The sequence below is a fragment of the Urocitellus parryii genome, chromosome 3 (genome assembly GCF_045843805.1).
Source record: "Urocitellus parryii isolate mUroPar1 chromosome 3, mUroPar1.hap1, whole genome shotgun sequence".
In the NCBI taxonomy this organism is placed as follows: domain Eukaryota; kingdom Metazoa; phylum Chordata; class Mammalia; order Rodentia; family Sciuridae; genus Urocitellus; species Urocitellus parryii.
The window spans coordinates 178469398-178496649 of NC_135533.1; the positions used below are offsets into that span (position 1 = coordinate 178469398).

Sequence of the window (27252 nt, forward strand, 5' to 3'; positions counted from 1 at the left end):
CGTAAGGAGGAAAAATTTTCCAGGCTTGTGATATTGTGAGCTGATTACTTCAATAATTGAAACAAATTTTCCTAAAAAGTATAGAATGTATGAATACTCTGCTTTTCAGCTTTTATATAAGGAATTATAAAAACTTTTTGAGATAACCCTTACCTGTAGATTCACATTCTTGGAAATACATGAGATAAAGAAAGGGGACCTACTAAAATGTAAGGCTCCCAATCATTCAGATGGTCACTATTGAAGAACTCCTGGACTTCACTTTTTTAAAGTAGGGCCTTGAACTTTAATGTGTACTGGAGTCACCCAAGGACCTCTGTAAAAACAAATTCTAACTCAGTAAGTCCAAGATGAAGCCCAAACCCTGTCCTTTCTATCATCTCCTGGGGGATCTCTGTGTTCTCACCACACTGTGAGTGGCAAAATTTTAGAAAATCTTGGGTCTTTAGGGTAATGCTGTACTCCCAGTGATAAAGAGTCTTAACCAGCAACAGTTTGGTGCTTTCTGCCCTTTTTTACCGCCTTATCCTTTTTTTTTGATCCAGGGCATGTTTGCAAATTTATTTGGGCATAGCTTACCCTTAATGGACCAGTGAGATCCACTGAAGAGTAATTAACCTTAATGCTGAATCAATACAGTACAGCCCTTTAAATGTCTCCCTCAGAAACCATCTGTGTTACTGTTGCTTCTGGCAAACCAAAATCAAATACTATCCATTTGAAAAGAATTGCCAATACACTATTCTAGTTTGAGAAAAGGCTCCAAGAAAACAGAAAACATTTCCATGTTTTAGGAGCAAGATTTTACTCTTTTGCTATGAAGAGCAGATGTTTATTTTGAAAGCTCAGACTGGCTTTATGTTTTGAAAATGACAATACAATTTGCTTATAGTAAAAAGTTGGGGAAATAAAACATATATGAATTTCTTTTATGAAATTGAATTATGTCTGCAAGTCTGATCTTGTGTTTAAAAATTATTTGACCATTTAGAGAGTGAGGAATACAATTGCATAATGTTCTCTATCCTTTAAAAGGGAACATCTAGGCTTCAGGTAGCAGAGACAGAGTTCATAGAATTTTAAGTTGCCAGGGTTGCTTAGAGAGGAGGCAGGAAACACAGAAGCTACAGTATATGCTCAGAATCTTTGCTCCAGCATTTTGGAAAGTACTCACACTTTAGAACAAACAATTCAAGCAATGAAGGATCTATTGTCATTGAGAAATGCAGCTCACTCCACCCCTATACTTAAGGACTGATAGGTACGTTAGCATAGTGTGAGCCCCTAGAAATCCTGAAGAAACTGACTATGCTTTCTTAACCCAAATGTTGCATAAGTATATTTTGCTTCACAATCCTTCCCTTTTTTGTACACATTTTGAATGTTAACATCTTATGAATTTGGAGTTTTAAAAAACACACTTTAAGGAAAGCTGCTAAATTCAATATCATAATAGGGAGAATAATAATTATTTTAGTGTTTTTAAAATATAGGACACTATATTATCACCTCACAGCAAATCTATAAGAATAGGAAAAGAGGATATTCTCAACTATAAAATGGAGATCATAAAAAATACTCAACTATAGAGTCATTGATGAACTTAAAAAAGTAATGTACATGGAAGCAATTTGCAAGCTGAAAAGTGCTATAGAATTATAACTTATTTTGTTGTGTTACAGTTAGTAATATACACACAATATGTACACATATGTATATATGTGTGTGTAAGGTGCATTTATCACTCTCTCTTCCTCTGGAGACAGATGGAAGACATCTGTGTATTTACTATACTCTGTACCCCAAGCTCCTGTCTTTGTGTTCTCCCCACGACAGTGATCATAGTGTGCACAGAGTGCAGGCACAGTGCATGCATTTGAGGGAATGAATACAGCAATGAATGGTGGGCTAGGCCTCAATACTATATCAATAGTTCATTCCATCCACATTAAAAAATAAAAAAGTTCTGAAATCTATGATTCTTCAGTGTTTGGAAGTAGGTTGCCCTGTTTCTATATGTCTTCATAGCATCTTATCACTTACACTATTAAAGAATAACATACTCAAGACTCATTTGGTTAAAATGAGAACTGCCATGAAGTATAGATAATAATGTCATAGGAGACCAAAAATCAGGATTGGATTTCTATTGAACAGTCTATGTCTTTGGTAGATTTTTGCTGTTTGAATACAGAATTCGCTCAGTATCTAGATCACACTTGAGGTGGAACTGTTTTCTTTCTCTCATAAAAGACTGTGTAATACCTGGCAGTCAGTAATATAAGCACTGCTAAGTGTTCATAAGCACCATAAACTAAACCATGTTTGTTTTGTGATTCACATAATGTTGTCTACGTGTAGCATGACCTAAGTGGTTCCTGCTCTGGCCTTTTATACAATAATCAACTTACAATCCGTAGTTTGTTTATTCCTCAGATCTTTGACAATTTCATAAAAACACTGCTTGCTTTCTGATTTTCCCCTCTTAAATTAAATATTTCTTGTTTTTCATTTGTTAGTGGTAAATTTATATACATATGTTTGTGTATATATATCATTTTTTTAGTTTATGATATTACTAAATAAAAAACTTTAGCTATTATCCCAATCAAGGAAGAATACACTACAAACTCATAAATCATTAGTCTATAATTTTATTATGAAAAATAATTATTATATTAATAAGGCTATGGGCATTGACTGCAGGTATAATATTAAATATTGATTGAGTCTAAGCCATTGATTTAAGTGTGAAGTGTGAAAATTCAAATTGCTTACAGGAGAGCACAGTTTTTGAACCACTCACAACTTTTTTTAACCAAAACACAAAGTTAGACAAACTTTGATGATGGAAGTCAAAGCAAGAGCCACATGTCATCTTTCTGAGGATAAAAGATTTGGAGCAGCTAATACTTTATGTCAAAGGCTAATTATTATTCTCTAATGATGGTATGTTCATCTGAACCTTGCTATAGAATTTAGTATATATTTTACTAAAATCTTTATGCTACCTGTCATATTATGCCTCCTACAACATTACATTGTGGATTTTACAGGTCTTATTCCTAATTTAGTGTCTTGGGATTTGTACAATGTTGCAGTCAATCAGCAATTGTTATAGCATTTTTAGTTTCTTACTATGTGGTAGCATTGATAAAAGAGAATTATATGTAATAGTGTCAGCCTTGTAGGATTTTAATTTCACCTGGAATATGAGAGAGCTAATCATATCTAACCTCTCTTCACCCCCTATCCCATTCTCCTTTTCTGTGCTTCCCTACTAAATAATGGTTCAAACATGTTTCCATCTTCGAGCTGGAGATAATTTGGCTTCCTGCTACTTACCATTCTTACTAGATCCAGAATCCATCCAAGGAGCTTTTGCCTTGTCTCACTTTTATCTTTTGATCCTTGGGGGATATACTTGTCTCTTAAACATCTGGGACCCTGCCCTGGACCTAGATTTTGGCAGAGAGAGTCTCCTTTGAGTGTTTTCTCCAGTGTCTTGGGGATTTTTTTAACGATTTTTATTAGTGCATTATGATCAAAATGAATATTGGGGTTCATTTTGACATAAACATGGAAAATAATTTGCTCCTCTTTATTCCCCCAGACTTCCCCCATTCCCTTCCCCTATTCCCTTTTCTCTACACTATTGATCTTTTTTCTATTTATTTATAGTTTTTGTTTTAATTGGCACTTTATAGATATACATAAAGGTGGAATTCACTGTGGTATTTGCTATGTACCTTTCACTTTCTGAGTCTGGATTGTTTCAGACAAAATCAACATACATAAATCAGTAGCTTTCTACTAAGAAAATATTAGGAAAACTATCCCATTCACAATAATCTAAAAAAAAAAAAAAACCCATACTCAAGAGTCTTGGTTTTGAGGTTTTCTTGGCTGACCATTCATTGGCTTCCTATGCTCCTCCAGACGGATCCCATGAGTTCAATCACTGGAAATTTTGCTCACCTCTGGCCTCTTCCTTTCTACCTATTGGTTTTTCCTGGGTTGTTTCTAAGGCTGCTAAGATCATAGATGGTGATCTGCTTTTGGCTCAGGGAGTGCTGTGTGCTTCTATTTCTAAATGAGTTCAAAGTTAAAGGTATATCACACAGGATATAGGAGAGCACTAAATTTAGGGTGATCTGAAAGATAATGTGACCATTCAATGAATAAAATGGTAGTCAAGGGGAGTATGACCTGAGTTGAGTCTTGCATCTAATATAGTTAATTAATTAATAGATTTTCTAAATGTCCATCCAATTTCCCAGCATCATTTATTGAATAATCCATTTATTCCTACTAATTAAATATGGCATTTTAATTATACTTAATTGTGACTTATGACTCTGTACCTATGACTGTTCTAGGTTTCATTTTTCTTTCATTGACATTCTAATTTTATACCAATACTTCAGAATTTTAATCACTGTGTTCTTTAAACTTTGGTATAGCAAGTAGAAAGGGGACCATGCTAGCCTATTTACTAGCAAATCAATATTAGAAAAAAAATTACCACCTTCAAAATCCAAATGGCATTTTAATTGGAATTAATTTTAGAAATTAAATTAATTCTTTTATAACACTGAGATATTTTTTCCAAAGTCATGGTATCTAATCTCCGTTTATTTAAAATATGCTTCTATGGAATTAAGTGAAATTATGTAATTTCCTTAACACAAATTGCATATATTTTTTATTAAGTTTATTTCTAAGTATTCATTTTTTCTAAGTATTTCATTTTTGTGCTGCCGTGAGTGGAATCCATTTTCATTAATTTTGTTCCAATCACTTCTGTATAAGAAGATTAGTGACTTTTAAATGTTTTGCATAAATCTCAATATATATCTAGTAATGTTTAATACATTTTAATTAATTCCTTATAGTTTAGAAAGGTAGTCATATCATCTACAAATACTAATAAATTTCTCCTTGATTTTGAATATTCATACTCTTCTTGACTATTGGTTTGAGAAAAATATTTTATTAAATATCTACTCTAACTTTATTAAGAGATTTTATTTAAAAGGTGTTTTATAAATCAATCACCAACAAACATTATTGATGCTTGATGATCCACAGAAATTTAACATATGATTCTCAAAGATACATTTCATAAAAGGGCAAGCTATAGGGGACAATTCTTTTTCTGGAGACTGGGGAATCCATTATTCTAACCAAGTCCTGCCACCAATTAGTTGTGTGGACTAGGCACCTTTAGCAACCTAAATTTTCCCCAGTAATCTCTTTTAAAATGAGATACTTACTGTGTCCAACTCCTTTGTGATTAACCTTTTGAAAAAAAAAATGAAAGCTTTAGATTTTCTCTAATCACACATACATAAATAATATTTTGCATGAAATTACAGATAGTTTGTATATTCCATTGTGTTCTTTCATGCAATCCTAGTAACAACAACAAAAAAAAAAATCCTAGAGCTGGTTGACCTCTGAGATCATTTACAATTTGAAAGTTTGACTACATTACTTTTCATAAAACTGTCTTGTGCCTGAATCTTAGGCATACAGAATATATATTATAGACATGCCTCTTGTCATAGTGAAATCTGGTTTGTATAACTCATTTATTCTTAAAGTTCTGAACCTTTGGAGGTTTTAAATATAGCTGTGTCTTTCAATTTTATGATGCAAACAAGCTAAGGCTGCAAAGGTAAACAATTTCACTTTACAGGCAACTTTTCAAAAATGTAATTTCTTAAACTGAGGGAAAGCATTACCACTCTCTAGATTACATGTAGAGGTAACTTGTGAAAAGAATGTTCAGAATTTTGTGTTTTAGTATGTAAAGGACAGTCATAACAAAGCAGAACATCTAATATTTTAAGACTTCTGGCATTTGGACATTGTTCCGGTCAGCTGAGTTGTGAGACCCTGCACAATGTAGCCTTTAATTCCTGGATTGTATTTTGACCCCTCTACTCAATAACTTATGAAACTGTGTTCACTTGATTTATTGTTATTTAATCTTAACTCATAGATTTACAGGATACCAGTGCAAGGAGGGACCCTAGATATAATATATTCTAAACCTTTCATTTCATTCTACTGCTTCTTTTTGATAAATTCTCATAATATTGGGTATAATGTAAACCAGGAGTCATAAAGTGAAAGGTCTAATCCTGGCCTCCTAGTTCTTCTCTGCAAAATGAGGCGACTATTGGGGCTGGGGATGTGACTCAAGCGGTAGCGTGATCGCCTGGCATGTATGCAGCCCGGGTTCGATCCTCAGTACCACATACAAACAAAGATGTTGTGTCCACTGAAAACTAAAAAATAAATATTAAAATTCTCTCTCTCTCTCTCATCTCTCTCTCTCTAAAAAAAAAATGAGATGACTATTGCATCAATAAAAATAAAATAAAATAAGAAAAATATAAATGAATAAATGAGGTAGTCAGGACAAATGGTCTTCCAAGATCAACTACTCTAATTTTACTTTAATAGAATTATTCTACTCTTAGATATTTATAATGATAGAAATACATATTTCTATTTCTCAAAATCTATGAAATGACCTTTATGACTTCTGGCCATTGTTCTGAAGACCAAAGTGTGTTTGACACCTCTCTTTTAAATTTCTTTTTTAGTCTATATATTCTTTCATTCACATTCAAATGTAAAATTTTTTAAATCTATAGCACTCAAAAGTTAAGATAATATTTATAAGATGTAACTGAAAATAATGAATGATTTCAATGGAAAAATTTTGGGACATCAGTGTTTTACTAAGTATCTTTCTTTCTTTGCCTATTTCCCTCCTTTACTAAATTAAAAAAGAAAACAACAACAACAAAAAAAAAAACCATAGGCGCCAACTAAGAGTTCATCTGAATAGCAACACTTGATGTGACCTCTCCCATCTACTCACTAAATATAAAATCTAGTATAAAGGGAAAATGTCACATCTTAAACATGGCAGGAAATTAGAGTCAACCATTAACCTAATATTCAAAACTAGAGGAATTTCTAATAAAAGCCAGTAAATATAAGATTGGATTTTTTTTGTACCAGGAATTGAATCCAGAGGCACTTTTAACCACTGAGCCCCATCTCCAGCTTTTTTAAAATATTTTATTTACACACAGGGTCTTGCTAAATTGCTCAGTCTCACTAAATTGCTGAGACTGGCTTTGAACTCATGATCCTCCTAGCTCAGGCTCCTGAGCTGCTGATTGCAGGAATGAGCACCTGGCAGGATTGGATTTTTAAATGTAATCAATAGACAACTTGAGTTTTTTGAGGCACCTCTATAGGAAACATTTCATCATATACTCACTCTGCCCCCTCTGATTCAGAACCACGGTCTCCAAGAAAATGGGACAAAGTCCCTATCTTGGTTAGACATTGCTTTGAACATTGCCCTAATGTTCTAGTAGCCTTCCTAATTCTGTTCAGTAATCAGAGAAACATTAACAGGTACAACATGTCCCATCATAGACCTGGGGGCAAGGAAAGGAAGGGCTAAAATGAAAAGCCATCCCTGTTGACTGATAAATAAAAACCCATAGAGAAATAGGAATTTTGAAAAATTATAAAGCTTTGCCAAATAGAATTTAAAATAGGATATATGACTTGTAGAACATCATATAAACCCCAGAATATATAGAAAAAGCCAGGAAAAAAAGGAAATATCAAAACCACAGTGAATGAAATAATGGACCATTAAACATCATGATTTTAAGGACCATTTAATGACCGGAAGAAGCTCAAAATATTTCAAGTACACAACTCAGGAGACATAATTCAATTTAGTATATGATTCACTCTTGGGATAAAAAAGAAATACATACACATATACACACATGAAGGACTAAAAACAAATTTGATGAAAGAACTAGAAATAAATTTAGTGAGTAGTTGAATTATTTGTAAATATTTTTACATTAAGAAGGTAATATTTTGTGTGCATTTGTAGAAAATAAACTTTGCATGGTTTAAATGCAGTAATATATTCATTATTTAACCTGACATTTATTATAATCTCATGTGTCAGATCATTTCAACCATTTTATTAAAAAAATAAACTTGAAAAGTTAGAGAATTTTTTTCTAGAGACATTATTTTAATTAGGAAATTCAAAATAAGTTTAGAACTGATAGAATAGACACCTCCCAGAAATCATATCTTTTTAACATTTTTCCATTTTACTTAATCTCTATTTTTAAATTCAGTAAAATAAAGCCTGACACCTACTATCCTTTAATTCTCTTTTATTCCCTCTTTGTTTTCTTACTATTCTAAATTTGGTGCATAAGATTTTCTTAGATGCTATTTTTACTACACAAATGTATTAGTAAGCCAATATATGGTATTATTTTTTTCTCATAACTTTTGTATAAATCATCACAAATGGAAGAAGTAGTAGTAATGATCATAATAATAGCAGACACAAATGGACTTTCTCAGAGTCAGGCACTATTCTCCCTACTGTAGTTGGATTAACTCTTTTCATCCTGCAGTACTTCTGTGAGCCAAATCTTATAATCTCTTTACAGATGAAAAAACTAAGACAATAGATTAAATAACTTATCCAGCATCACACAGATAGTATGACTTGGAGCTGGGATTTCTTTTTTTAACTTATTTTTTTTATTCTAATTTGTTACATATAACAGTAGAATGCATTACAATTCATATATCACACATATAGAGCACAATTTTTCATATCTCTGGTTGTATACAAAGTATATTCCCACCATTTATGTCTTCATACATAGGATAATGATGTCCATCTCATTCCACCATCTTTTCTACTCCCATCCCCCTCCCTTCCCCTCCCACCCCTTTGCCCTATCTAGAGTTCATCTAATCCTCCCATGTGGAGATGGGATTTCTATCTCTTACTTTCTGGCTAAATTTCTTAAAAAATATTTACCCATGGTAATGATTGTAAGTCTTACACATTTATTAACTGTTTAAAAGAATTCTATTGCATAATAAGCCAATTTACTTAGGCTTTTGTTTGATGTATACATTTCCACTGAAAGAAAGTTGCTTCGCACTTCTAAATATTACAAGATGTGAGTCATGAGCTATCAAATACAAATTTCTCTGTGCACACACAAGAGAATTTATCTGGGTGAGATAGGTACAGGAATACTTGCTTGGTCAAAGGGCTTGTGCATCTGGGGAGATCACATCTATTAGCAAATTTCTCTCTGAAGTAGTTGTATCAATTTACTAGTTGCTAGTGTTTGTATGTATTCCTTCCCAGATCTTCTCTAGAACACAATTGTTAACATTATTTTTCAAGATGTGAAATCCTGAAATAGTGCCTAGTTCTTCTTCCAATTTCCAATTCCCTAAGTAGGTAGAATATCTTTTCATACATTATTTTGGCCAGTCCTGTTTCTCTTTGATGAATTAAACACTTATTAGTTTGTAAGTTATTTTACAAATAATTTACTTAATGCTATGTATTTTTAATATGGAGTCATTAAAGATTATTATTAAAATTATGTTGGACTTTTGAAGTTAACTCAGTGTTATAGATTTCTAATTATATTCATCGATTATTATAGAATTTGGTCTATAGACATATAAAAAACTAGAAATTATGTGTGCATTCTGCACAAGTACCTGAACATACGTAAAATTGAGACCCAACAAATATTGAAGAATCACAGGCATGAAATTCAAGTCTATGGACATTATTGCCACTGAATAGCTGTTTATTGCTGTTCCACTAATGGCACCACCACAATGCCAGCTGATAAACTTCCGTTTCCTCCTCCTCCTCATATGAAGATAAAATCCACCCCCTTTCTCTCTCTCTCCCACTCTCTTTCTCTCTGTCTACATAAATATGTACTATATATATATATCCTACAAAATTTTCAGTATTTACTATAAACTATACACACACACACACATATACACATACATTTTTAGTATTTCTAAGTGTTTATAGAAAATGGGCTTGCAAATGCATATGCAAGTTTATAATCTTGCCAGAACCACAGTATCCATTTCTGCCCCCAAAAATATAACTTAAATTCCAGAGTTTTTTTTTATTTTTTTGTTGCTTATTTTTAATGAAATATAAGAATAGTTATTGTCTGGTTCATAAAAGTCTTAATTACTCAAGAATTTGTTTCTATTTGGAGCACCTTAATGGGGGAAAATCATTTAAACTTAAGACCTCAAATTTACAGTCCTTCAAACAGAATTGTTAGGTACCAGAAAAAGAAATTATGTTACTGTTTTGAGAAGAGATCATTAAACTGTTTAATGTATAATTATTTCTTTCTAGCTATTATATCAATCATGGTGATTCTTTGGGAATGTGTGACAATTTCATATACTGCAGAATATATTCATAAGAGACTTTACTTGTAGAGAAAAAATAAAATAGAGGAAATCCACCTTTGAAATTATTGCATTTAAGCCCTACAAAATTTTCACTATAAAATAAATAGACATTGAGTCTCTCAAAGGATTGTAGTTCTGTGAATGCTGAACAACATTAGAAGTTCATTGAATTGGACAAAGGGGAATGAAGGGAATGGAGAGGGGATAGGAATAGGAAAGACAGTAGAATGAATCAGACATAACTTTTGTACTTTCATAAATGTTTACACCACAGTGAAACTGCACATCATGTATAATCACAAGAATGGGATCCTAATTAGAAAAAGTTGTGCTATATGTCAGAATACACTCTACTGACATGTATATCTAAAAGAACCAAAAAAAAAAAGAATAAGAAATAAAAAAAAGAATTGCAATATAGAACCTACCTTGTAGAAGTACCATCTTTTGTTAGAATGCCAAAAGGTGGACAGAAAGAAAGTTTTTAAAAAAATTAAAAAGAGAAGTAAGTTTAGTGTAAAAGCTTTTTGAAAAGTTGAGGAGGTGGAAGTAATCCTTCCTGGATCTCTCTTAAAGTGGTATTTGAGGCCTCAAAAGATGTTACTTTGAAGGAGGTTTCACCAGAAAACATTTAGGTGAGAAACTCAGTGTGAATAAACGCATGGAAGTAGGAAATCTCACCATGTTTTTGAGGATGGTGAATGGATCCATTTTTTTTTTCATGCTAGAAAATCGAAGAATAGTTGTGGTTAGAAGATTAAAAAAAAAAAAACTTATGGAACAAAGGAGATTGACGTACACTGGTGCATTAGACCTAGTACTAAATGAAAGGTTGATAAAACTGAGCTCTGGAAGACTTGGAGAGTGCAAGTTCCATCTGAGGGACTGGTTCCACCATCTAACTCCAGCACCAATGGAAAAGAAGTGTGGCCACCTCTGCTTTTTCCAGAGGATATGGAATCAGAATATTTTAGCAAATTGCTAATATTTAAGCAGTAGCAAATGATTCAGTAACTGAAAAGCATAGTGGTAAGCATAAAATAAAATATTGGTGGACATGATCACACCTATATGTCATTAATTTACCATCCCAGAGACAGGAAATGAAAAAGACAGTTTGAGTTTGTAGCTACAAGGTGAAATATGACCCCTTAGACAACAAAAACCAGAGAAGGTGTGACTTGATCAGTTGGTTGATACAGTATTTCACGAATCTTAATCTAGACTCAAGAGGGAGAAGCACAATATCTTCACAATATTTTGCAAACTGTATGTTCTCATTCCAGCTGTACATCCTGATGAAAAGGAACACGGAAGCTGTTCTTGGGTAATTTGGTCTCACGTTCTATACACTTGCATTAATGAAAAGTTTTCTTCTGTTTGTTATCCTAATTGTGTGAATGTTTTTATAAAGAGGTTTTGCATTTACAAAGAATTTCCACTGGAACACTTCTCCCCATGTGAGATTTTAACAAATATGAACATAACTCATAGATACATGATAGGAAATAAAAGATAATTAAACATTTTATCTACACTAATTAGACATCTGGCATAAAAATTTCAATGCCTCTTTTCTCCTTTTTTGACATGTGTGTATGTGTGGGTGTTTGCTTTGTATTCAGGATTTTTCCAACTAGCCACCAAGAGAAGAAATAATGAAAATGTGTTTATAGTCTTCAATCCTCAGGAGGTTATTGCCAAAATCTCTTTGATAACATGTCCTTTATCTGGATATAGTCTTTTTCTTTTTCTTTTCTATTTTTTGTTTTTATTTCTCTCATTGAAATTAGTCAGAAAAGATGATTTTTATTGATTTTTTAAAAAATAAGTGACCGTGGAATGCATTACAATTCTTATTATATGTATACAGCACAATTCTTCATATCTCTGGTTGTATATAAAGTATGTTGACACCAATTCGTGTCTTCATACATGTACATTGGATGATGATGTCCATCACATTCCACCATTATTGCTAATCCCCTACCCCCTCCTTTTCCCTCCCACCCCTTTGCCCTATCTAGAATTCATCTATTCCTCCCATGCTCCCCCTCCCTATCCCACTATGAGTCAGCCTCCTTATATCAGAGAAAACATTCGGCATTCGTTTTTGGGGGATTGGCTAACTTCACTTAGCATTATGTTCTCCAACACCATCCATTTACCTGCAAATGTCATGATTTTATTCTCTTTTATTGCTGAGTAAAATTCCATTGTGTATATATGCCACATTTTTTTATCCATTCATCCACTGAAGAGCATCTAGGTTGGCTCCACAGTTTAGCTATTGTGAATTGTGCTGCTATAAACATTGATGTGGCTGTGTCCCTGCAATATGCTGTTTTTAAGTCTTTTGGATATAAACTGAGGAGAGGGATAGCTGGGTCAAATGGTGGGTCCATTCCCAGATTTCCAAAGAATCTCCATACTACTTTCCATAATGGCTGCACCAATTTGCTGTCCCACCAACAATGTATGAGTGTGCCTTTTTCCTCACATCCTCACCAACACTTACTGTTGTTTGTCTTCATAATAGCTGCCGTTCTGACTGGAGTGAGATGGTATCTTAGAGTAGTTTTTATTTGTATTTCTCTTTAATTCATCAGAAACTCAGAACCTGAAACCCCCATTCAAGACTTTAAAGAAATTATTTAAGAGCCCCTCACTTTCAAATATTAGTGGATTCATATTCTACTATATTTGTCTATACCCTTGTTCTCTACCCATGCTCAAATACACAGAGATTAGATACCAGATGATCCACTCAATTGAAACATTAGGGACATAAGTAAAAGCCAACATGAATCTAGTTTTATGTAGCTTTTGACATCTACATTCATTTTCCATTGAGATATTTAAAATTAACCTTTGGCTTGACAGTCCTCTCTGAATCTATGTTTGTTCATACAACAAAATATTCTATGACAGTATTTAGGATCGTGTGTTTTGAAACCTAGCCCCCTTTCTTAACTATCTTTATAAATTTATGGGAGCTGCTTGAAGAAGAAAGCTAAAATGTCTAAAATAGACAAGATTAGCTTCTTCGCCAGGTTGTCATGATTAAATAGTGGAAAGTGGTTACTAAATGCTTAGAACATGTTCATTGCTACTGCTGCCACTCCTACTGTTAATTGTTTTAGCTATATAGTCTTTATTATTGACATGCAATATTTTATTAACATGACTCTGACAGCTAATTTTGTTCCTGAGAAACTGTAGGTAACATTTTTACTGAATGGAAGCCAGTACTCCAACTGCCTACTGTCTCTACTGAAAGCCTGCTGCTGATGGTCAGGGATTACAGGCTTATTTTTAGCAATCTCTCTAGCCTGAAATGGAATTCTGTCAAGGTTGGATGTTTTTTTGAGTCTGACACAGGAGGAGGGTGGTGTTTCTAATTTTATCATCTTCCCAGAAAATCATGTTTTAAGAGTTAGCTAATTTCATTAATTTTTAAAATACACTGGTTTAGGCTTACAGGTTGCAAAAACTACTCTGTGGCTGAAATGGTGTATTTGGGGATATGTGGTGACCCTGTGACCCACTGGGGAAGAACTCAGGAAACAGTTGCAAAGAGTCATTTAGGCCATGGTTCATATCAAGAGCATGTCATGGGGCAGGGGGTCAGGGGAGGACTTCTGATTCCAGACTCCTATACAGTGGGTTTTTTTTTACATTTGATGCAAAATATTTGTGCACAGAAAGACAAACATATCTACTAAAATCTCAAAATAATAACTCTGTGATACATTAAGATTCAGTAAAGTTAGAGAGAGATACCTATTTGTGTAATCCAGTATTATTTGGAGGACAACATATGACAACATATGTCACAACATATGTGACTATGGGATCTCGGTTGACAACATGATTGGTGAATGATGGGAAATAAATCGTGTTATAGTAGTTATTCTTTACAGATATTGACTGTGTGTGTGAGAGAGAGTGGGGGTGCGTGGAAAGAGAGAGAAGAGAGAAAAACAAGTAATTCATTGACACGGCCGATTTACAGAATTGGTAGAAAGTGAAATTCTTTTAAATTGGTGAAATAGACACTTTTTATTCTTTAAGAAGGAAATATTACATTTTGGGTGGAAAGCTTTTAACAAAACAATTGCAGCAATATACTCTATTTTCTATGAGTCACTAATTACTTTAGGGAATATCAATTGAACAATTAAAAATCTATTTGTCCAAATACTGCTTTGATTCTGATGAGTATCAGGTATTTCCATCCTGCCATTTTGAAGCTACTATTTTAATCCTGTGAATGTTTTGTCCCCACTCTCTTAATCCCTAAGGATATTCCTATTGTGTGTTTAGTAATACAGCCATTCTCATTAGATTAATAATATGTTTCTACTCTCATCTAAAGGGTACTGTTTTAGAATTTCACTAAATTAATCTAATTTTTGGATTAGATACTTATACAGATTTTTACATACTCTTTAATTTTATTGAAATTATTGTTTATGAAATCTGTTCTATGTAAACTTCACACCAAAATTTTAATCAATTAATTAATCAATTTTAAAAATTCCACATTGGATACAATGAGTTTTCTTTTGTGATCGAACATTCCTATCAAGTTGAATTTTCTCAATTCAATTTGGCAAAAGCAAATTTTTGTCAAGAAAAACTTTTTCTTCTGTCAATTTTTGATTAATATTAAATTTTTCTCTGTGCAGTTTTAACTATTGTGAATTTTGTTTTTCTGTTTGTTTGGTTTTCCTTGGTACTGGACATTGAACTCAGGGGTGCTTAACCACCGAGCAACATCCCCAGTCCTATTTTGTATTAGAGACAGGGTCTCACTGAGTTGCTCAGTTCCCTGCTTTTGCTGAGGCTGGCTTTGAACTCCCATTCTCCTGCCTCAGCCTCCCGAGCCACGAGGATTATAGGCGTGCACCACTGCACCTGTCGTTGATATTTGTTTTTTATTGATCTATTTACTGAGTCTAATTTTTCTTCAATCAAGGTTTGCTGTCTTCAGCATTCCCAAGGAATACAAAATTTCAATCAGGTCTTTTTGTTTTGTTTTGTTTTGTTTGATATACCCTGTTTTAAATATGTCTAATTGTATTTGTCTCATTTCTACCTATCTATACATGCAGGCTGGATAACATAATTAAAATATGTGTTTATTTCTGAGAGCAAAAATATGCTTTGGAACAAGGAACAAAGAACAATGAGTACCACTGATATCTGAGTGGGGTCAATATGTCATTGCTATTAAAATAATGGGGTCACAATATCTTCTGCAGATATTTAGAGACCTCAGTGAAATCAATTTAGAGGCATATGACTTGGCTAAATGACAGTGACACCTCCCAGATATCATAATTTCTCATCTCCATCTGCATTCACAAATCACCTTACTGCCTGAATTTCTTAACTGGCATCTGTCCATTTATGCTTATATACCTATTATATGATTTAAAAAATTGTCAACTCACCTTCCAGTCCAAATGCTAACTTGTTTTTTTAACAAAATAGTTATTTGTAACGAAGTGCAAAGATTGCAGGAAAGGTGAAAATCAACTGAGGAGCTCACTGAGTTGCTTTTGCTGAGGCTGGCTTTGAACTCCCATCCTCCTGCCTCAGCCTCCTGAGCCACTAGGATTGAAGCAGTGAATATACTAGCTACCATGCCAGATGTTTCACAAAAGTATCTTCTTTATACTCTCAATAAAGAGGCATTTCAGTTCCATATCTTAGCTAAAGTAGCTGAAACTTACAGAGCTAATTTACCTAAATTCAAATCACCAAGTAGTGGTGAAGCTGCAGTCCAAGCCATTCTGCAAACCTAAATCCTATAGTATATACAAAGCTGGAGTATCTGTTCTGTGGTCCTTATGATTTAGATAGACATTCTTTATCATTCAATAAGTACATATTGAGTGCATACTTGGAGCCTAACCCCAAGCTAGGTTTGGTATGAAATTGACAAAAGACATCATAATCCATAATCCCCATGCTCATGAAACAGTCAATTAGCTATACAGGCAGAAAATCCAGGATTAAAGTGAAGTAAGACCTCCCAGTGATGGGGGAAGTCAGAAACCAAGGTGTTGATTGATTTAGGTAATGGAAATAAAAAATCAATTGCTTATTGAAAAGTGAGAGGGAATGAAAATACCTGTAAATAAAATCTCTTCAGGTGAGAGAATTTTTGCAATTGAAAGAGTCTTAAAAATGTTTGCAATTGTTCCATTATAGTGATGATTAATAATAATTAGAAATTATTATCCAGATTCCAGCATAAGTGTTGAACGATAGTAACTTGAAATCTTCAGTACAAACTTCATTGAAGACTGAAGTGTCTCTGCAGCCTCTACATTTGTTAGGCTTTATAGTTAGACTGAATGATCCTAGATAAACCTCAAGAAGTTTCTTCAGCAGTTGCTCAAAACCTCAGTAACTTTTGCCTTATTATTTCTTTTAAAATTCTTTCTAAAATTAAAAAAAAAGGTTCATTACTCTTTGCATTGTGAGTTGTTCTCAAGATGAAGTTGAACAAACTCCCTGACAGTAGGGAGAAATATTCTAAATCTATCCCCATAGTATTTTTGATTTCCCTGCGCACCCACGCACCCACACAAGGAGGGAATGAGTTAACAATATTTCCTGTTAATTTATTCAAAGGCTTAACATTTTTGTCGGGAAGTTGACATTATTTTAAATATTAGTCCTTGATGTAGAAGTATAAACCCTGGTTTTCTTTTGATTGCTGATTTTGATATCTTAGAAGAAAAGGAAAACATTTATACTTGTAAGCTAAACACACTTGACCTGGCTTCCTGCCCTATTCTGCCTTGTGAAAACACAGTCATGAGAACCAGCTGCCAAAGGCAGAAGGTGCTGAGAGTCCAAAGAAAGACTCAGACAAATGGAAGGTTGCACAAAGGCCAGCTTGTCGGGGACTTGGTGACAGAAGGACATCGTGGGCAACAGCAAGACAGAAAGGTCCCTACACCTTTTAAACCCTTCCAGACTGCTCTAGCCAGTAGCTCTTAGTTCCATCAACCTTATATTTTATTTACATTTGCAGAGTTGTCTCAACAGATAGTAAACATTGAAAATCCATCTTCTTGTCTTTATTCCTCACACAGCATCTTAAATGGCCATATCATCTATGGTCACTAAGTATGTTTTGAGTGAATTAGTTAATGAATTAATTAGGGGCTGTTGGACACTTGAAAATAAGGAAGGTCATATTTTAATCCCCTGGTTCAACAGAGGCCTCTCTTCAGGACTGATGGAAGGAAAAGCAAAGGGAATTAATCTGAATGAACACTTGGCTGGGAACTGAATGTGACAACACAGAATCAGAAATCAAGTCTTGTGAAGGGAAAATTGCTAAGGGAAAAAAAAAATTGACTGTGTTCAGTTCTGGGACAAAACATCAAAGATAGACTTTGCCAACCTGCAGAGAATGCTCAGAAAAGGAAAGCCAAGCACAGGAGGTAGTGTCATTTGACCTCGCAAAGCCTGATCTTATAGAAGGGATGAGGTTAGGCTGAGATGTTGACAACTGTATCCTTAATCACTGGAAAGGCTGAATGAGATGTATGTTTCCCAGAAATTGAACAGACAGGTTCTGAAGGATACCACACAATATTCTTCCAAATTGGTAGGGCAAGACTTAAGCAAAGGAGCCAACACAATGTTGACTTGTGTGGTTTTCGTGTCTCCAGTCCTCTAGGCAGTTATGCAAACTGGGACCCGAGACGTTGACGACATCAGAACGAGCATTTTGAAATCAAAATTGTCTCAAAATGGATGCAACATCTGTAAATTGTGAAGTATGTTTGGCCTTACCATAGGTGGTCAGAGGCTAGGTGTCATTTAATTCAGTGTTGTAAGTTAAACACCTGAGTGGATGACTTCCGGGTTCCCCATGAGCCCCGTGATTGAGTGAAATGGTGGTAAGCAAGGGGAGGTTGAGCACACAAAGCTGACCTTGCTTCCTGACACCTAGCCCCTCTGATACCATCCTCCTCCTTGCCTACTTTTAAGTCAAATACATTTTTGTTTTTGATCCTTTGGCTTTTGTCACTTTTACCTTTGTTTTTTTTTTTTTTTCTTCAGCCAGTGAATATTTTCTTCATTCCACCCACTTTCAAAGACCTTCTTTCTCCTTCCTGCTCCTTGGTGAAGTATCTCTTTCTTCTTTCTCCAGAAGCCTTTCCATTTCCCTTTTGTCTTGAGATGGTGAATCAGAAACATCTATGGTTTTGAAATAACGGAAGGTTTCATTTTCTATAGGATCATGAGTGTCAAAAGGCAAAGGACTCAAGAGTCCAATGGACATGGCTAGTAACAAAGATATAAAACTTGCTGCAATGAAGTCATCATTTTCAAAGCAAGATGGGCCCACAGATGTTATTTTAGGGGGTTTGGAGCTAGATATGAACTAGTCATGTCCTTTGTATTCTTAAAAGACACTGGCTCATCATTCTAGAAGTGCTTTTAAAAAGCCACTGTCAACCATGATTAGGATGCATTTTAAACTATATATTGTGCTGTGGTTCCATTGTGAGTTAAATCCAATTTTGTATGCCAGGCTGAGAACTAAACCACCTTTTGTCCTTGTTGCCACTGTTTTAAATCCATTAAAAAGACATTATGGTTGCCAAATAATGGATTTGTAAACAGACAGTTGGAATCTGTAAGTGAAATTAGAAGTCAGATGCCAATGGGTAGAATGGTTAAAAGGTGATTTGAAATGCTTAATGTATCCAATATTCTCAATGAGGTCAAAGAAATTATATAAGAAAGTGGGTTCACATAAAAAACAAAAATCATGAGGTCTTTAATTTCTATGCAGCATGGGCGTGACCTACATAAAGTCTCTTGCAAAGTCCACAAAAGGGTAACCAAAGAATTCTATTCCTGGAAGATTAAGCTTTGGGAAGTTGTTAGGAGTTCATTCTGTGGTTCTAGAAAACTCTTCTTTCACTCAAGTCTGCACATACAAAGCACTTACAGCAATTCCCGCCAACAGCCTTTGCACTGATAGAGTTTCAGGGTGAAGGAGAGAGACCTCACAAAAGTTTCCATATTCAAAATAAAAGTAACAGAAGTTCCACAGTCCACATGTCCCAGATGGAGGTGATAGCAAACAGGAAGAAGAAAGCAAGAGAAACTTGTTGGATGAGAAGATTAGATGCAGAGAAAAATCCACTGAAGAAGCCATTTCTATGGAAGAGATGAAGTCAATCAAGAATTCACTCATAAAACTTCAACTGATGAAGGATCCGGAGATATTCTAAATAATACAATTATTTTCAATTCAGACAAACCCAGATTCAAAACCCAGTCCATCTCCCCAACAGATACGAACTTTGGTCACATTGTTTTAACCTTCTTAAGTAACAACATTTAATATTAACATTTCAGGTTGTAATACTCAGCTCTTAGAGTTGTAAGAAATCAAACATCTTTAGGATTATATTAAATATCATATAATCATCTTAGGGGATCAGTGCATAATCTCCAACTATGAATGCACAAATGAGAACATTACAACATACTACTTTTATCATAAAAAATCAAGTAGAGGAACAGCAAAGCAAATTAATGCCAGAAAATATTCTGTGTAGTTTCCATTCAATTTCTTCTCTACCTCATAATGGAAAGTGTCATAAAATAAATACGAATGGTGGAAGATCCTTGATTTGAAGAATGACACACTTGTGTGCATAATTTTCTACTTGTGAAATTAGAGTGCTGGAATAATATTTTATCCAGGTTTTTAATAATGAAGATAATGAGGTGTTTTGTTGTTTGTTTGCTAGACTTTCTTTTTTAAATCTCCCATGTCCTTTGTAATTCTACAGATAATTTTTTGCTAACAAAAAAAAATCCTAAAGATCCCACTCAGGAATCGAAGGGCTTGGCATCAGGCCCAGATCTGCATCTATTCCATCTCCTGTCCCTTCTAAACTGTGTAATTGTTCATGGACCAGTTGGTATTTTCTAATTGGGAATTACTTAATTTAATTTATTCAATTAATTTTTAGGGAGGTTACTGGGGATTTAACCGAGAGTGCTCAACTGCTGAGCCACATTCCCAAACTAATGAAGATATTTTAAAGTCAGTATAATTCAGTTAAACAGAAAGCCTCTTTTCTTTAAAACAATAGTAACAACAATAATAGCTTTATATTGAGTGTCAACTATGTGGAATACTGTACTGTGCTAAGCACTTTGTGTGAATCTTGTCAGTTAACCTCACAAGAGCCCATGAAGGGAGTTACTATCATATTCTCCGCTTTAGAGAGGCTAACACACACACACACACACACACACACACACACACACACACACAACTTACCCAACACAATACAATGAGTAAGTGGCGGAACTAAGACATTAAAACGTTGGACAACATAATTCCAAGATAAGATTTCCTATGTGATTTTATAGGCTGCCTTATTCACCTTCTAGGCTCTCAAGGTTTACCACAGTACCAGATTCTGACACCTGCCTCCATACCTATAGTTTGCTTCTCCATTTTCCTGTTATTTCTCGTTTCTCTGTGTTGTCTCTTTGCACTCAATCTTCTCATTTTAAAAAATGTCCTTGCCACTCTGTAAGTCCTTCTGACATAACTCCATTCCCATGTTTATATCAAGGCCACTCAGCCACCCACTGACTCAAAACTTTTTTTTTGAATATTCATGAATACTCCTACTACATATTGTATTTCACACCCCATCAAGACATCAAACAAAGTTAGTTATATGTTTTTAAATGCATTACCAGATATATGAGTCAGAATCTGCTTTTCTAAAGGAGAACGAAGGCCGAAACCTCAAAGTTGCTATTTCATTTTGAGACTGGGCCATTTCCTAGGAACCTAAAGAAAAGGCCTTTAGAATAGTATCAATATTAAGATAAGATACATAAAGTCCTGAGGACTCTTTTCCACCATAGTTGTATACAACATTCAAGCATATGTGTGGTCTAAAATTTACTTTAGAGTTACTTTTATAATCAAGATGTTATAAAACATATCTTCCTCTACTGCACTTGGAAGAAATGTAATTGGAACTTTTTTAAGCTTTAAAAAAAACAAGGTTGACTTGATTCTTTTTCAATGGATGACAAAGCCCTATCCTTTTAAGTTAAATTGCTACCAAGCAACTGCTAAGGACAGTTGAGAAGTGGTTTGCAAATCTGAGGCATATCAGTGTATTTTTCTCCTCTTATTTTGTACCTAAGTCTTTTTTTTTTTTAAAGATAGAGTGAGAGAGAGGAGAGAGAGAGAGAGAGAGAGAGAATTTTTTTTTAATATTTATTTTTTAGTTCTCGGCGGACACAACATCTTTGTTGGTAGGTGGTGCTGAGGATCGAACCCGGGCCGCACGCATGCCAGGTGAGTGCGCTACCGCTTGAGCCACATCCCCAGCCCGTACCTAAGTCTTTAAGAGAAAAAAGAGGTCAAGGAGGAAATTTGGAGCAGATAATGAACATAAACTTTAGCATACTAATAATATAATAAAATGATATGGCTGGTTTCAATTATTTTTATCCCAAATTGTCTTCCTAAAACAGGTTTGTGTCCTGTTACAGGTGTAAGTAATGAGAACTTTGGATTAATGTTTTCTAACTGAGTGAAAGGTTATCTTTGTGAATGATCCTTTGAGCTCAGGCATAAATGTAAGTCCCAGAAACTCATTTAAGCCACAAGAAACACTAGAGAAATTATCTGTGGAAGAAATGCCTATATTGGGCACAGATCTGAAAGCATCGTAAATTGCACATATTTTATGTAAGAAGGTTACATGCAAACAGTTCATAGTTTATGTTCTTCCAATTTAACCACAAGCCTCATCTTCGTTACAATTTTCTCTATTTTTCGTTGAGATTTGAGAGGCATTTGGAAGTGCCCTAGTTAGCTGGAAACAGATGGCCTATTCTGCTTCTTCCTAGGATCAATCAGAAAGCTCTCCAGTAGCTGCTCAACCGTGGTTTCAGATTGTTTGACATTTTTCATTCTTTCTAGGGTTCTGTGCATGTGTGTGTATGTGCGCGCATGTGATGATGGTTTATTTTGGCAGTTTAATCATTGTGGAAGTAAAATGCTATACCTCAGTCATCAATATCCAGGACTCTTCTCTTGTCCACACTTTTCAAATTTAAAGTAAACTGTAGAGAAATGACAAATTCTAGATTAGTGTTAACATAAGTGGTACTTTTTTCTTGACAATGCTAACAGCACATAATGTTTATTGCTCTGAAAGATCGATCACCAGTGGAACTAGGGCAGACATGGTACATGCATCAAAATGTGAAAAACTTCCATCTTTATCCCATCAATATTTGCTGATAATCTTCAATCAAATAATTAAAAACAAATGAAAAAGGAATTGGCTGTCACTAGTTCCTACACAGCATTTGTATTAAAAAGAAACAGTCAGCCATTTGTGAAGAAACATTACAGAATCTTACTTCATAAAATCTTGGACCGGAAAGAGAACCTAGAGATTACTCAATTCTATCACCTCACATTCAAGTGTGAGAAATAGAAGATCAGAACAATTCATTGATACATAAAGGATCACACAGCTATTTAATTAGTGATAAGACCAAGCATGGGATCTAAATATCTTGACTCATTCCACTTGATACTATTTTATGATCAATCATTATTGTTTCTGTCTTTTACTTCAAAAGTAGACCACACTGACAATGTGAAATACTCCTTGGTTTATGAGAATGACAGTGCGAGATTAGCAAAGCCCAAAGTAATGACCACTTTCCTTTCAAATTGGAACCTCAAATGTATGGATGCCTTCTTTGTGGAATCAACAAATCAATGTCAAATGCTATCACTTTTTTGTCCTGAATTATCCTTGATCACATCTCATAAAATGGGGATGGGGTAGATGGTGGGAATGAGTTTTGAAGAATAAGGCAGAATATGGCCTTGATTATGATTCTTAAATCACAATGTGAAAAGCCCATAGTTTAGTTAATATTAATGCACTGATATTAATTTCACAATTTTGACAAATTTACAGTTGTGATTTAAGATATTAAAATGGGGGGGGATGTGCCCTACACAGGGACTCTCTGTAAAATCTTTGCGACTTTTGTGTACTTCTAAAAGTATTTACAAACAAAAAAAATTGTTAAAGCAAAAAGAAAAAAAGCAAAATATTATAATGACAGGTCCTAGGTGAACCTCAAGAATCATGATGAGTGTATTTCTTAATGATGATGTTTCTTACCCATGCAGTGGAGTACAGATATTTTACGAGACAATGCAAATGAAATATCAAACTTTTCTCTTGTATTTACTCCTATTAAGTGTCGGTACCAGTAAATGCTGGTACATTTTGATGCATGTACCATGTCTGCCCTAGTTCTACTGGTAATTGATCCTTCAGAGCAAGAAACATTATGTGCTGTCAAGAAAAATGTACCACTTATGCTATCACTAGTTCAGAATTTGTCATTTCTCTAAGTATTTCTCACTCCCACCATCTCCCCGCTCCCCATTTTATGAGATGTGGTCAAGGATAATTCAGGACGGAAAGGCAGAAAACTATGGTAGCATTTGACATTGATTTGTTGATTCCACTAAGAAGGCATCCATGCATTTGCCTTCACAAATGCTGTGGGTGTCGATTACCACCACCACAAACACACCCAACCGTACACACACTCAGACTTCTAACACTTCTCAATCACCTCTGCAACCAGGCATTCCCATGCTTCAGCCCTAGGTATAAAAGCTGAAGAGAAGGAGCTCTCATGTTGTGCCCCCACTGTACTCATTTTCTCCCAACGCTCTGCCTCCCTCAGCCAGCCACCTGCTGTCTTATGAATCACAAGAAGCACAGTGTTTTTCCACCTCTCATCCTAACGACGTCCAAGAGGATTAAGTGGGTCTTCAGACGTAAGGAGGGAGTACAATCAAACATCAACTCTAGCACAGTATTTTCTGTGCTTGAAATTTGTACTTGAACTCTCTTGATCACAGTTAAAGTAACATTCCAATTCTAAATACCAAGTTAGGTTGGGTTTATACTGTGGATTATATTTAGATAATTTCATCTATTTTCTATAACATTACATCATGCTTTGGGGAGATATTCTCCCACTCAAAGTAAAAAGTAAGTCCTGAAAATGCAAACTTACTTAATAATGATTTCAACACAGCACAATCTAAAACAATAATTTAAAATAGCCTATTATAGGGCATGATGATTCTACATAGTTACATAGTTGTACTATGTAATACTCTACACAGTAATAAGATAAACTATATATTTCATAAAAATGTAAATAATATAAAAAAACTGCAAATTTGAAAATTGCTAAGACAGTAGACGTTAAATACTTTTACCACTAAAAAAAATTGACTGTAAGTTGATTGATATTGATATCTTAATTAGCTTGATTATGGTGATCATTTTACAACATATGTGTATATCAAAACATCGTGTAGCACATTATAAATATACACAATTTCATTTGTCAATTATAACCCAATAGAGCTGAAAATAAAGTAAAATAAGTCAGAACCTACTTCAAAGACCACTAGAGAAAAAGTGACATAAAATTAGCACTTTATTTAGTATAGCAGAAAGAACAAGGATATTTAAGTTAGAAAGTTATGAAATCTGTATTTCAGATCTGATTCTAACTTGAAAAATAAAGAAAATTGCTCAACTTGTCTGTCCCTTTCCTAAGGTAGAATTGTTGTAGGAACTGGAAAAATAATGTCATGTGAAATTTTAGCTAAGAACTTGATATCCAGTAATGTTGGCTGCTGTCATAAATTTTGGTGCTCCACCCTGGCCCCTTAGCCTGTGAGATTTGATTTCGTAGGTTCTAGTTGCCTGAGGCATTTTCCAAGCTCCTCTGCTAATAGGCAAGGTACTGGTGAAGAATTAAAACTCTCCAAAGCAGACCTCAACTAATGATGGATAATGGTATCCTTCCCTAAGCTAAGAGGGCAACGATTTCTACATTGGTTGAGACATTTCCCAATGTTATTAAGTTCCAGTTCACTATAGTGCTAATTTTCCTGATGATGCCTACTTTGTTGTCTTCCTTTCCTTCTCTGTGTCCCTTTCCTGCTATTTCCTAAAGATGTTTGCTGGACCAAACAGAAGACAGATTTGGGCTAGAATCCCAACACTGCCGTTTTGAACAAGTCATTTAATATCTCTGAGCTTTAGTTTTCTAATCTTTTGGACAGATATAATAATTCCTAAGTTGTCATGATCACTAATGAAATAATGAATCAGAATTCACGTGGTCATTGTACCTGTTCCACAAATTGGTGCATGTAAATGAGACAGAAAAATGTGCCACCCCAGCAGAGTCTGAAGTACAGGTAGCAGTCAGTGAAGTAGTAATCAGATGCTAACCTACTAACAGGAAAACCCTCGGCTGGGCTCCGTTCTTGCTAACTCCCATTACAACATGGTTTATTCCTAACTAGAACATGACTTTGAATTACAAGAATTATGAGTTGCTAATTCCTCCTCCCCTTTCTTTCCCTATATGCACACATTTAAACACACATCTAAATCTGATTTAACAAGCTTGTATTTTATTGAGTCATTTTTCATTTTACTGAATTATCTTATATAACCAAAGAGATTCAGTCTGGGTTTTCCTTAAATTTCATATTTTTATTCCTAGCCTAAAATACCTATTAACTTACCAAATTCTAATGTAAAGCAAACTTTCCAGGAATGCATCTGTTGTAGAAAACAGGTCACACCTGTACAAATTGTGAATGCACAATATAATTAGTAAAACTGTGTATGTTTTTGTACAAAGCCCTAGAGAATAAAATAATAAGAAATTCCTTTTTAGTGGTAAATGTATATATTTGAGCAAAACACTAGACCCATGGTCAGTATGCACTGATAAATACACATAATGAATTATCAGGAGAATTATCTACTTTTCTAGGTATGCTCATTCAGAGTCATTCTCTCTTTGAGATTGACTGATCACTTATTTATTTCACAAATCTCTGTTCATGTAATCTTAATCCATTTTAGTAACAACAGCATTATTGTGGGATCTCTTGTTTTTATCATGTGGCAGTGTTTGCAGCATATTTAGATTCTACTGCATGTTCTGCATGTGCTTTTTCCTTCAAAATGTACTTTAAAAAAAAAAATGAGCAGAAGCAGACAGACTGTTCCAGGACATCCCTTCCTTTAGAGACATGAGTTCCTCCAGCTTAAAAAAAGACTAGATTCCAAATTGGTTAAATTGCTTCTTCTGTACAGTGAAGGGACATGTTGTCTGACTACAGTGGAACATGTGCTCTCATTTCTGACCGAGCTGTTCTGTGAAGAAGTTTTATTTAGCCCTCATAGCCAATCCCCGGATTTGTGGGTGTTACCTCCTTTCCAAGTTACCAGTTTTTTTCATGATCATTATTACTTCTGCTCTGTCAGCTGTAACACAGTTTAGTAGCAACCCTTTTTAGAAAACAAGATGTTTCTCAAAATAGATGGAACAGTTGGCCAGACAGAAAAGAGATACAGTATCAACAAGAAGTAGGTCTGTTGTTCATCTGTGTGTTGCTCCCTGGACCACTCTGATAGGCAGTCTCACACATATGTCAAGGAACTGGCATCGAGTGAGGTGATCATCTCTTATCCTAACATAAATTTATACCCTATTTTATTTAGAAAAATCAATTGATATGAAAACCGATTTGGTCCAGAGAATACTTACATGTTTCATTTTTTTTGTTGTTCAAATTAAGACTCGTAAGCAAATGTATTAGCTAGCTTTTTTACTTTTTTTCATGAGATAACTTGGAATTCCATAAGTAAATAAGTGCTTTAATTCAACTAAACATCAACAAATGGGTCCAGTGGTATGTATATTCATGTTCTGACTGTGTAGCAGAGCCAG

At 34.5% G+C, this 27252-nt stretch overlaps 1 protein-coding gene across 1 annotated transcript in view; it reads left to right on the forward strand.

The window, feature by feature from the left end:
* The window catches only part of Kcnh8 (potassium voltage-gated channel subfamily H member 8), a 334315-nt gene that overhangs the window by 231318 nt on the left and 75745 nt on the right, over positions 1-27252 (forward strand). The window lies entirely within an intron of this gene.